The sequence below is a fragment of the Macaca thibetana genome, chromosome 9 (assembly GCF_024542745.1).
Source record: "Macaca thibetana thibetana isolate TM-01 chromosome 9, ASM2454274v1, whole genome shotgun sequence".
Taxonomy (NCBI): Eukaryota; Metazoa; Chordata; class Mammalia; order Primates; family Cercopithecidae; genus Macaca; species Macaca thibetana.
The window spans coordinates 109,570,082-109,582,907 of NC_065586.1; positions in this window are offsets into that span (position 1 = coordinate 109,570,082).

Consider the following 12,826-nt stretch of genomic DNA (forward strand, 5'->3'; position numbering starts at 1 on the left):
GGAGTGATAACTGCAGGCACTTTGGTAGTGCCAGAACACAACCCATCAGGTGGGGAGGGATGAACAAAGAGGTTTGAGAGTGTGTGATGGGGCTATTCCCACAGAGCACTCTGCCTGCCATGCCATGGAGCTTAGGTTTAACCAGGTAGACCCTTCGGAGTCCTGGCTCTCTGCAAAGTGCCGTAGAATGATGGGGTCACATTTGAGGTCTAGGCAGGTTGTTCTGGTGGTTGAGTGGAGAGTGGGTTGGAAGAGGACATACAGGATGACCAATTAGGTGGTTGCCTTGGTGTTTGGGTAGAAGATGGGCTCTGATGAGCAGGCAGTGCATTCGTGCAGCGCGAGAATGGATAAGCTGCCATCCTATATGTTCCCAGACTCAACCAAAGCCTTGAGAAAATAGCCTAAGCTGGTCTGAAAGCCTCTATGCAGGGAGTATGGTGTCACTGAATGCAAGGGTGACCCACTGAGAAGCAGCGGGAGGCCATGACATCATGACAGAGGGAGAGGAGAGAGAGAAGCTAGGATGGGGACTCTGCCATCATCACTTTGCTCCCTCTTTTTAAATTATTCTTTCCCCCATTACTTTGCAGTTTCTAACACAAATTAGGTGCTCAATAAGTGTCCTTTGAATGAATGAACAGACCAACTTGTTTGTTCAAGATTGTTTACTACCTTAAACAAGTGTGCCACTTTTCAGAGAGAGACTCTTACAGCAAAAACAGCCAAAACAGGGTGCTCCTGGTTACTTGAATTTTTTCTCCAAGGTTTCATTAAGTTCCAGCCTAAGATTACCCATTCATTCATTAGAAACTTAGTGTGAATTAGGGGGACTTATGCTAAGTGTGACTTAGGGGGACTCACACTAAATGTGAGTTAGTGGGACTCTGGGGTTGTGCACACAGTGGAACAAATGGCCATGTTGCTAAGGGATACAGAAGAAGGTCCAAGTGAGTCCCTAGGCTCTTCAACACTTGCACCCCCAGCCCATACTGTCCCTAAGCATTTGTCTTTAATGGGTAATACTGAGTGTATCTCAGGGGATATTTAATCCATATGGCTTTGATTCATTAACACTTAACTCATCAAAACACTTATATTTTTTTCTGGGAAAGTTTGTTGCCATTTAGGAAGCATTTTTCAGATGTGATAAAAAGCTTTTAAGATGATCAGGAAAGAGGCTGCAAGCTAGTCATGGAAACAAGGCAGGTTCAACACATTGGGAGGCTGAGGTCCTGGCCTGGCCTGGCCCTTCCTTGATCTGCTTCAGAGATGGCCAAATTTTGGTCCCAATTTTTTTCCTTAACTTTGGAAATGGACTAGGTTAGAGAAAGATGGGGAACATAGGAGAGAAGATCCATACTGGAAGCAGTGTGGCACCAGGGGCACGTGGCCTTGGGCTCACACCTTCAGGGAGAGTGGAGGCTCTACTCCAGCCCCTTTGTGTAAAAATCCTCACTAAACCCAGTGTGCGGTCTCAGTCTCCTTGGTTGCAAGAAATGGCTCTGATCCCTGGGCCAATAGATGGTTACGGTGGACAGGCCCTTGGAGATCAACAACTTGGACCTGTCAAGGTATATGCGAGGAACCAAAGACCAGAGAAGCGAAGCAAGGAACTTTCAGAAGTTCACATGTCAGGTTAGTGACAGAGTCGAGCCTCGAGCCAAGTCTCGTTCATGGCCCGACTACTGCAGACAAGGTCCTGCCCTGGAGTGTAACCAACTAGTTAATACTCTCCCTTCTCTGTTCTCCTTGACATTTGTTAAAATTTACAATGTGTCAGGCTGTAGGACAAATGCTTGGTGTGCATTATTATGAGGTGTGACCTTGGGTAAGTTCCTTAACCTGTTTTAGCTTTAAGAGGTGGTAAAGATGGAGGTCAGTAGTAGAAGATCTGAGCCACACTGTCCAGGCTCAAATCCCAGCTCCGCCACTTACTAGTTGGAGGATCTTGAACAAGTTACTTAATCTTTCTAATCCTCAGTTCCTGTTTCATAGGTGTGTTAGCAGGCTGGCTATTATTATTTTAGATAATCCTCTATAATGACCCAGTGATGAAGTGACTCTTGCTATCACCATATTACAGATGAAGAAACTGAGGCCCATGACAGTTACAAGAGTTGTGTAAGATAATTAACAGAGCAAGAATTCAAATTCAGATTTGCCTGACTCCAGGGAAGCAGATCTCTGGGATTTATTGGAAAATGTGGTGGAGTATGTTTGTTTTGCTTTGTTTACTTTCCGTGGTATAGCTTAGTCATAGCATGGTTTCTGTTACACCTTAAATTTCTCATAGCACGATTTCTCTTACATCTACAGCATAAAACAATCATGATTGATATTAAGTGTCAAATAAATTTCAAATAAAATTGTCATTATAATCTCAGCACCCAATTTACTGATCTATTTTGGGAATGCTTCTACATTACACAGGATGCTTTCAGGTCTAAGAGACAGAAACTCAACTCGAACTTATATACACACCAAAAGAAATATATTAACTCACATAATTGGGAAAGTCCATGGTTGGACTTAGAAGATGTCACCGGGAATCTCTGTCCTACCTTCTCGTCTCCCTGCTTTCCTCTGGGCTGGCTTCAGTCTCAGGTGGCTCTCCTCATGTGGGGGCAACCTGGCCACTAGCAGTTCCAGGCTGAGGGGCAAACAGTTTAGCTGCCTCCACAGGAAGTACATTGTCCCCCAGTTCCAGCAAAACTTCAGGATTGATTTTCTTTGGGTCTGGCTGAAGATACATAACCACCTCTGAAACAATCACTCCTCCAGGGTATGAAGCCTACGTATGGGTCTTCCCTGGGCTTCACACCCTGGAGGAGTGACTGTTTCAGAGGATGGGTGTCACATGACCATCCCCAGAGATAGTGAATGGAGTCAGACTAATTCAGACCAGAAGACTGAGAGTAAGGAAAGGGTGGCCCCCAAAGGAAAACTCAGGATGCTATTATGAGAAGAGTTGGGAACAGATGCTGGGCCGGCAGAAACATCAGATGTCCACTACAAGTTACCAAACATATCTTGAGGAGAAAATAAGTTAGCTGTTTGAGTCATACTTGATACCCCATTGACCCAAACCCTCCAACCTCAAACTTTCTGGCGACATAATTTTTTCTTTATTAGAGAACCACTTCAACCAATGCTCTGCCAGGACGTCCTACAAACCAAAGTGGCCAGAAGAGCGCAGCACCACCTTGCGTGCAGAGCTGAGCTGAGACCCCACCTTCTTCAGTTCAGGAGGGTTGGTAGATGTTACTGGTGTCCTGCTTGAGTAGAGAAAGCTCTTTGGAGACATTAGTGTTTCCCTCTCCTGTGAAGACCTAAAAAGGGCCTTCCCTCGGGGGTCTCACCAGGGTTAACTTCACCCCTGATTGACTTGAGACGATGAGATCTTCCTCAAGCTCAGATGAGCTGGGAACAGTGCTGGAATGGGGTCCAAGCCCTCAGGGACCCCCTGTCCCACAGATTAGCAATCCACCCACCCAAGTCAGCTCACCTAGGGGAAGTTGAGCATGGGCTGGGCAGAAGCAAACCTCATCATAAAAGCTGGTAGAATAGCCATTTCATAGTTTTCTAGCATCCTAGTTTATTCACACATGGAGCTGACAGATGGCCCATTTGGACTGAATTGGACATTGGCCCAATTCAACAAACATTTACGTGCCTTTTTTTTTTTGGCTTGGGGACAAGCTAAGTAGTAACATTCTAGTCGATTTCATCAAACCACTTAACAGCTTTGTGCTGTGAAGAGACTTCAGGCTTTGGAGTCAAACAGACTTGGGTTTAAGCCAAGTTTCATCACATATTTGCTGTGTGGCCTTTGGCCTCCATTTCCTCATCTGTAAAATGGGGATGCTAATACAAGGGCGTCTGTCTCAGGGCTGCCCTGAGGGTTACATGAGGTCACACGTATCAGGACCCGTAGCCCCACCGTAGAAGACACTCAGCCAAGACAGTGGCCTCCTTTCCTTCCTCCCTCGGCTGACTCTCTGCTGACTTGACTCACCAGATGGTTGGACAAGTCCTTTTTCTGCTATATCGAGATGGGCACTGACTGTATCTTGAATGGTCTTAGATAGCATCTGATAGCACTGATACTCAGTTGAGTTAACTCTCTGAACAACTCCTTCAGGTAGTAGAAAGAGGAAGGAGTTATTAGATGAAAGTTGGCCATCATTTAGCCAAACACACACCTTGAAAGGCAGCCTGGGGCTTTAGTTATGACTCCAAATGCCGGTTCAAGCCTGTACATTTAGCTTCGATCATTGTGGCGTCTAGATCCAATAATCATAGCAGATACCAGGTACCCAGCTAAATACTTAACACTCTTTCCATACTTCATTAATACCCACCACAGTCCCATGGTGATACTGATAATATTATTCCTTTTTACAGATGAGGATGTGAGACTCTGAGATGTTAAGTCAAGGCTGCCACATCAGTTGCATGTGTAGTGCATGTGAGTAGTACCCCCTGGCGCTGTAGGTGCATAGCAGTAATGAAAATAGCAGGCAGTACTCATTTGAAATCCACACTATGCCACACATTCTCACATGTATTAATTCTTTAATCCTCTTGCAAAACTCAGAGACCACACACCAAGGTCAACAGCTAATAAGTGATGAATCTTTGAGAGTCCCCACTATAACACCCTACACTTTTCCTACATAACACTTTAAAACAACGTAATTTCAACTTTTATTTTAGACTCAGGGAGTACATGTGCAGGTTTGTTATGTGGGTATTTTGCATGACGCTGAGGTGTGAGGTATGATTGATCCTGTTACCCAGGTAGTGAGGATAGTATCTAGTAGTGAGTTTTTGGTCCCTTCCGTCCCTGCTCCTCTAGTCCCCAGTGTCTATTGTTGTCACCTTTATATCCGCGGATACTCAATGTTTAGCTCCCACTTATAAGTGAGAACACTACACAACACTGCTTGATTAATCTTGGTTAATTAATTCTACCCCCTCTCATTAAATGCAAGCTCCCTGACGGCAGAAGAGTCATTCTTGTGTCCCCAGGACCTGGCAGAACACTAGGCTCATAGAAGGTGCTGAATAAATCTTTGTTGAAAAGTGAATGAATGAATGAGGTATGTAAGTCAGATACCAGGAAGAGTTTTCATGGCAAAAAAAAAAAAAAAGCTATCCATTATTTCACACCAAATAATGATGGGAGCAGATATGCAGGGTGGCAGTGGGGTGGGAACCTGAATGCTAGCATTAGTGCCTGGCCATGCCCAGTAGATGAAGTCCTCCAGGGCACACAGACTGAGGCTGGCAGGGACGAACTTTCTAAAGCACCACAAAGTTCCTTGGCCCCCACACAACGTCTGGCCCAAAAGCCTTCATTTCTCAGATAAACAAAGACAATCCAGCCCAACTTCCAATCTGGCCACTGGCCAACAGGCACTTGGGTTCAAGACTGATTTTGTTGAAACAGCTGAATGTGCACCAGGCAGATCCAGCCCTTCTGCTCTGGCTCTCTTCTCTCTGTCTCTGGCTGAAGACGAGAGCATCCCGGGGTCGGGACTCTTAATCCTCCTAAACTAAGGGAGGATGTGCGCCTGACACAGGGCCAAGGCCCCCCAGCGCCCCAGTGGGCGGCCCTGGGCCCATCTGGAATGTTCAGAAATGCTGCCATCTCGTGGCGCCTGCAGGCTGGAGCAAGGCACCTTGTGGCTGATCTTGAAGTTGATTCCTAGAAGATATTGCTCCAAATAGGGCCACACAGAGTGTGTGCATTTGCATTGCCACGCGCTAAGCCACCTGTACCACCCACTCACTGCCACCCCGGGTGTGTTATCTGCTTTGGGCCAGCCTGGGGTAAAACTGTCAACACTGAAAATCATTACCTTTGGCATCTCCCAGCTCTCTGGAAGTTATCTGATCTGTAGACAGCAAGTCCCTGAGGGAAGTGGGTGGGACACAGGGCAGGTAAGTTTTGACAGAAAAGGAAACTGGGCACGAAGTTTAAGGTGCTACAGAAAAAAAAAAAAAAAAAAAATGGTGGGCCCTACAAGAGCCTGCTGTGCACAGAGTTACTGAGTTGAGCTGTTAGAATCACAGTGGTAAGGGACCCTCTCCGCTGGTGCAACGAGACACAGCAGAGTGTAATTATTATACACTTGGACCTTCGGGTTAGATAACCTGAGTTTGAGTCCCCATTTCACCACTTGGTAGCTTTGTGACCCTGGGGAAGTTGCTTAACCTCTCTGTGCCTCCATGTCCTCAACTATAAAATGAGGGAAATAAGTTGTAATGACCACAAAGGATTGTTTTAAGGATTCAGTGATATTTGTAAAGCATTTATATGGTGTTGGTGCATTATAAGAATGCAGTCTATGGGGATGAGGAGAGGCTTTGTAGAGGAGGTAGCATGAAGGCTGATGGGGCCCAAAGGACCAATGTATAGGCTGTATGCTGTTTGCCAAATATTCTCAGCTCTCTGCCGTCCATGCTAAGCTTGTACTTCCTTTGTTGTCCCTGTGTAGCCTTGTGGTTAGTTCTGACAAATGAGTGTGGGCAGACATTACCTGTGACACTTTTGGGCCAGAGCACTAGACCCTCCAAAGCCCCCTCATTCTCTCTGATACAGTGACCATATTGTTTGAAATGATAGCTGCTCTGCCACTCTAGGCCCCTCCGTGATTACAATGAACAGAACCCCCTGCCAACCATGATGAACTTGGAGGATGGCAAAGAGATAAAGCGTGTTATTTTAACTCACTGTGTTTGGGGGCTGTTTGTTACTATAGCATAACTTAGCCCATCCTGACTGATACAAGGGGCATGATTTAGATGAATGACTGGCTATCAGAGAAGAAGGTGTGACTTTAAACCAGTCACGTTTCTTCTCTGGTCTTCACTTTTCTCTTGACATGATGGCATCATCCTGAAGGCTGAGCCTACACTCAGGAGGGAGGGAAAAGAAAGGGTCACATGCAACTTTTATAGAATAGGTCCGCATAGACCTCCCTGTGTCTTTTTACACTAACCTGAGGAAGTAGCAGAGCAGGTGAACTTTACACTTGTTGAGGTTGGAGGAAGATGACTCCTCTGAATTCCTGGTTTCCCACCTCATCCCTACCCCATTCCACTTTTATGCCTGGCACCACTTGTACGTGTTCAAGCCATAGTTTCCATCTCCGGATGTTCATCAGAAAGGTGGGTAGAGCTATTTTTACTTCTCCTCTTTACAAACTAAAAATTTATTTACACATTTCAAAACAAATTCTGGGCTCTGCCACAGTCTGAGTTTAGATTCACTCAAGAGTCTAGAGTCTACAATGACAGCCTTGTACAGAGAAAACTGACACTTGCCACAATGGCCCTGAGTTGGGATAAAGTCCTAAAATGTCTTCAGAAAATGAAAGAAAGATACAATTGTATGTGAAAGATCTTTAGTGATTGAAGGAATCTTAGAAATCATCAAATTCAACACTTTCAGGTTACAAATGAGAAGAAATGAAACCCAGGAAGAGAAAGGAAATGACTTACTTCCTCACAGTGCTTGCGAGGTAGGTCCTCTGTCTTCTGGGACAGAGGGAAGAGGCTTGCCAGGTGCCCACTGACTCAGGTCCAGGGCAGTGGCACACTTTTGTATATTGTCGTTAAACTGACTTTACCAGTCCCCATGGGCTGGCGAGGCTTAGAGTGTTTTGGGTGATAAAACATGAATACGTCCCCATTTTATTGAATAAGGCACCAAAGCTCACAGAGAGTTCAATGCCATGGCCAAAGTGTTAGGGCTAATCAAAGGCAGAGCTGGGGCGAGGCTATGTTCATTTTCTGCGTGTCTGTAACAAATTACCACTGACTTAGTGGCTGAACACAACATACATTTCGTATCTTCGAAGAGCCAGACACGGGTCTCACTGGGCTACAGTCAGGATGCCAGCAGGGCTGTGTTCCTTCGAGAGGCTGCAGGGTAGAAAGTCATTCCCTTGCCGTCTCAATCTTCTAGTGCCACCTGCATTCCTTGGCTCATGGCTTCCTTCTTCCATCTTCAAAACCAACTATGCTGCTTCTCTCAGACAGCTCTTCTGTGGTCACATTCTCTAACTGTAGTCAGGAAAGGGTCTCCCCTTTTAAGGACTTGTGTGATTAGATTGTGATCACCAGATAATCCAGGGTAATCTCCCCATGTTAGGCCCTTAACCTTAAGCACACCTACAAAGTACCTTGTGCCACGTTAAGGTAACATATGAACAGGTTCCAGGGAATTTGTCAGGCACGTCTTTGAGGGCTCCCAATTTAGAGCCCTGGGCCATACACCAGGCTGTGCACCTGCCCTCCTTCCCTCCATGCCCTCCCAGATTCGCCTCAAACACAGGGAGTGACTTCACCTCGGGCTACATCTGCTTCCAAACTGCTCAGCACGGTTCTCACCCAAACCCACCATTTGATTCAGAAATTACATGCAGGACTAATTGTTGCTTGAGGCTACTTGTGAAATGGGGATAGTTTGTAACAAAAAAAAAAAACCCAGCACAAGGCTTCAAGGTATGAAATAAATTGTTCCAGGAGGAGACAACACACACACAACCACAAACATATCATTTGAGCACAGTACTACACCTTCCACCCAGAAAAGCAAAGGCCTCCTATTATTAAAAGGACAATGAAGGTACATCTTCTTATTTTATTTTTTTAACCCAGTAATAAAATGGAAGCAGAAAGATGAAGCAGAGACGTTCCAGATGTTCCAGGTGCTGGGAACAGGGCTGGAGCCGGTCAATGGCAGCCCCTGCTGGGATGATGATGATGATATTTAACTCGACTTCCCGTCGCTGCGTGCTCTGTATTCTTCACCTTATTGAATTCTTACAGCAACCCTATGAGGTGGGCATTCTTCTTACTCACATTTTCTACATGAGGACCTGGAGGCCCAGAGCTTAAGTAAGATTCCACAACTTTTCAGAGGCAGAGCTGGGAGACAAACCAAAGCCTGCTGAGCCTGGAGTCTCTGCTGGAACCCTCAGCGTACCTCTCTGAGACGTTGACAGCACCCCCTACAGCTCTGAACACTTTTGGAGCATAGCAGGTGCTTGAACAACTCATCAACTAGCCATTTTGTCAGCAGGAAGAGAATTAAAGAAGAATGCTAGTGATTATTCTTTTGAAGAGTTTGAAGAAAATCCAGATAAAAGAAGAGGAGTTTAACCAAATTGGCTAAAGATACATAGGCCTTTGAAAAACAGGGATTTTTAAAATGAGAAATGTTTGTCGATTTTCCATCAACAAACACTGGATTATTATTTTGGCAAGTGCATGTGATCCAATTGGTGGGGGATTCTTAGCTTACATCTGAACAGCCTTTACCCAGGGAGACAGGCATGTGGGGGCCAATCCAAGGACTGTGGGTCCCCAGGAGAAGTCTATTCATTTGAGGCACAGAGGAACCTGCTGGGAAAGGCAGAAGGGACCAATTTTGCAAAAAATGAGGCTCCTCCAAGTGCAGGCTGTCACTCAATCTAGCCTCCAATTCACCTACCAAAGCTGAACCTGTGTCCTTGGAAGAATCTTGATAGGGTTTTGCTGTGTCCCCACCCAAATCTCATCTTGAATTGTAGTTCCCATGCTCCCCACGTGTCATGAGAGAGGCCTGGTGGGAGGTAATTGAATAATTGGGGGCAGTTACCTTCATGTTGTTCTTGTGATAATGAGTAGTTCTCACAAGACCTGATGGTTTTTTAAGGGGCTTTCCCCCTTTTGCTCAGTCTTCTCCTTCCTGATGCCGTGTGAAGGAGGATGTGTTTGCTTCCTTTTCCACCATGATTGTAAGTTTTCTGAGGCCTCCCAAGCCATGCTGAACTGTGAATCAATTAAACCTCTCTCCTTTATACATCACCCAGTCTCGGGTATGTCTTTATCAGCAGTGTATGAATGGGCTAATACAATGTGGAACAAAAGAGAGGGGAAACAGAAAGAGCAGAACATCTGGTTTCTGACAAGATGTCAAACAGACAGAGGCTACTGGTTCCTCCCCTGACCCAGCCCTGCGGATGCCACGGAGGCAAGAGGAAAGTGAATGGAACTGAAAATACCTTTGCAGACTGTGAGGAGCCCTGAGGACATAGAAGGTGACTGGGCCCCCAGCCTGAGGAATGGGAGCACTTAAGTGGAAGAGGTCAGACCCCAAGGTATGGAAGTGCTTTTTCATTTTGTTCTTTCCTCTTTCTCACATTGCCCAGGGAAGCTGGCTGCTCTCTTTATCTTCTCTGGGAGCAACAGGTGACCATCAGGTGACTCTAGCCTAGCAGGTTGGGGCGCCAGCTTCCCTGAGAATGGAAGCATCTCCAGCTAAAAGCATACTCTGTGGTTTATCCTGCCCTGTCCAGATTCCCTGTTCTCCCTCTCCTGAGAGTCCTTCTCCAATAAATCACTTAAACAAGGATGCTCATCTCAGGTTCTGCTTCTAAATGATTTGACATAGTGTGATAAATGGAAATGCATAAAGTGACAGAAATTAGCTGAATGTAACAGTCATATTAAATAGGTTAAATTCACCGATCAAAACAAAACAGATTTCCAGATTGGACCAAAAATAAAAACCAAACAAGTGAATAAAAACAAAGGCCCAGAAACATGTGCAACATAATTAGTGGGTGTTTATAAACCTTTGCATTTAACACAGAGCATACATCATTTTTGAGCACACATGAAACATACAAAAAGTTGGCATAGATTTGCCATAAACGAAGCCTCATTAAATTCTAAAGAATTAACATTAATGTCTTAATCATGTTGGGAAAAATGAGACCACAATATCAAATTATGAGTTTTTAAAAACTATGTCTGTTAGGTATCTAAAATGTATACTATAAAATAACTCTTGAGTCAAGGAGGAAATCATAAAGGAAGTTCTAAAATACGTAAAGGTGAGAGAAAATGAAAACATTATATATCAAAGTTTTTGCAGTGGATGAAAGAAGACACATTATGTCTGTAAGTACATTTTCAAAAAACTGAAATTACTGAAAACAGATATCTAAGCTTTCAAATCTAAACTGTTTAAAATTGCAAAAAAAAAAAAAAAAGTTGAAAGAAATAATGAAAATAAGGATAGAAACTAACGGAACAGAGAACAATAAAACAAGATGGGACTAACAAGACCACAAGCTGCTATTTTGAAAAGATTAAAAAGAAGCAGCAAACTTCTGGTAAAACCGATTTTTTAATTAAAATTTTGGTTGAGAGAATTGCAGATTCACATGCAATTAATTGTAAGAAATAATACAGAGAGATCCTATGTATTCTACCCAGTTTTCCCCAATGCTAACATTTTGCAAAACTACAGTGCAATATCTTAACAATGATATTGACATTGATACAATACACTTATTTTATTCAGAATTTCCCAGTTTTACTTGTACACATTTGTGTGTGTGTGCTTAGTTCTATGCAGTTTTATTACATTCAGATTCTTGTATTCACCATCCCACTCAAGATACCAAGCAGTTCTTTCACCATAAAGATCTCTCATGAAAGACTGATTTTTTAAAAAAGGAGAGAATATATAAATAAATAGATACATAATGAAAACAAAAATATCTAGATACAGTAAGAGACTAGAGACTATATGAACAACTACATCCCCAAATATTTGAAAACTTAAATATCCCAAAATATTTGAAAAATAAAATGCCAGAAAAATTAAAAAGCCAAAATTGGAATAAGAAAAAATAGAAGCATTTAATAGAAATCACTATTAAAGTAATAGGCACAGTGATGAAATAACTCTCCATTCTAGGTCCCAGTATCAGTTTTAGAAGTAAGTTCTATTAAATTATCAAGTAAGAGATAATTCCTACCTTACACAAGCTGTTTCAGAAAGCAGAAAGAGGAAAAGCTGTCTAATATATTTTATGACAGAAATATGCCTTGATTGAAAAAGTAGATAAGAATAGAAAAATACAATATTCTAGAGAAACATTAGCCAACAAGATCCAATCACGTAACTAAAATAATAATGACAAAGTAGAGTATATTTCACAGTATAAAGATGGCTTAACCTCAGAAAAGCCCTTAATGTAATTCACTAGATTAATGTACTAAATAAAATGTCCTAAGAAGAATTATATGGTTATCTCAATAGATCCGGAATATGTTTTAAATAAAATCTAACACCTAATTATGATTTTTTTAATTCAGAAAAAAAGTAATTTAAAAAATCTTTCCTTAACTTGATAAATGTTTGGTGCCAGAATTTGGACAAAAGTTAAACTTAATGAAAAAAATTCAAATATATTCCATTAAGATTGACAACAAGATAAAGATACATGCTATCATTTTACTAAATAGTACCAAGTATCCTGTTTAATGGTATAATATAAGAAAAGGAAAAAACAGAAATGGAAAGAAGAAGAAAAACTACCCTTATTCTCAGGTGATAATGTACATTTCCACAGTGAACCCAACAGAAACAACAGAATCAACAGAAAAACTCATAAGAATTACAAATTCGGCAAGATTGTTGGATGCAAGAGTAATTTATATACCTTAATGAAAAAAGTCATCTCTGACTTCCACGTGTGGTCATGTTGAAGTAACCGGGACTGGACTTACTGTCCTATGATAAACAACTAGAAAACAGGATAAAATATTTGAAACAGCTGTTTTCAGGCATTGAATAACAGGCAGCACAGGTCTGCAATCTCTGAAAAAAGAAAAACAAATGAGGTAAGTTCCATAGTCCCTGGCCTTCTGCCTGGAGGAGCATTCTGGAACAGACCACGGGGAGGGGTACCCCAAGCAGCACATGACTGCCTCACTGAGTGGGAAACAGATCAGAGTTTGATGAGACTTAGGA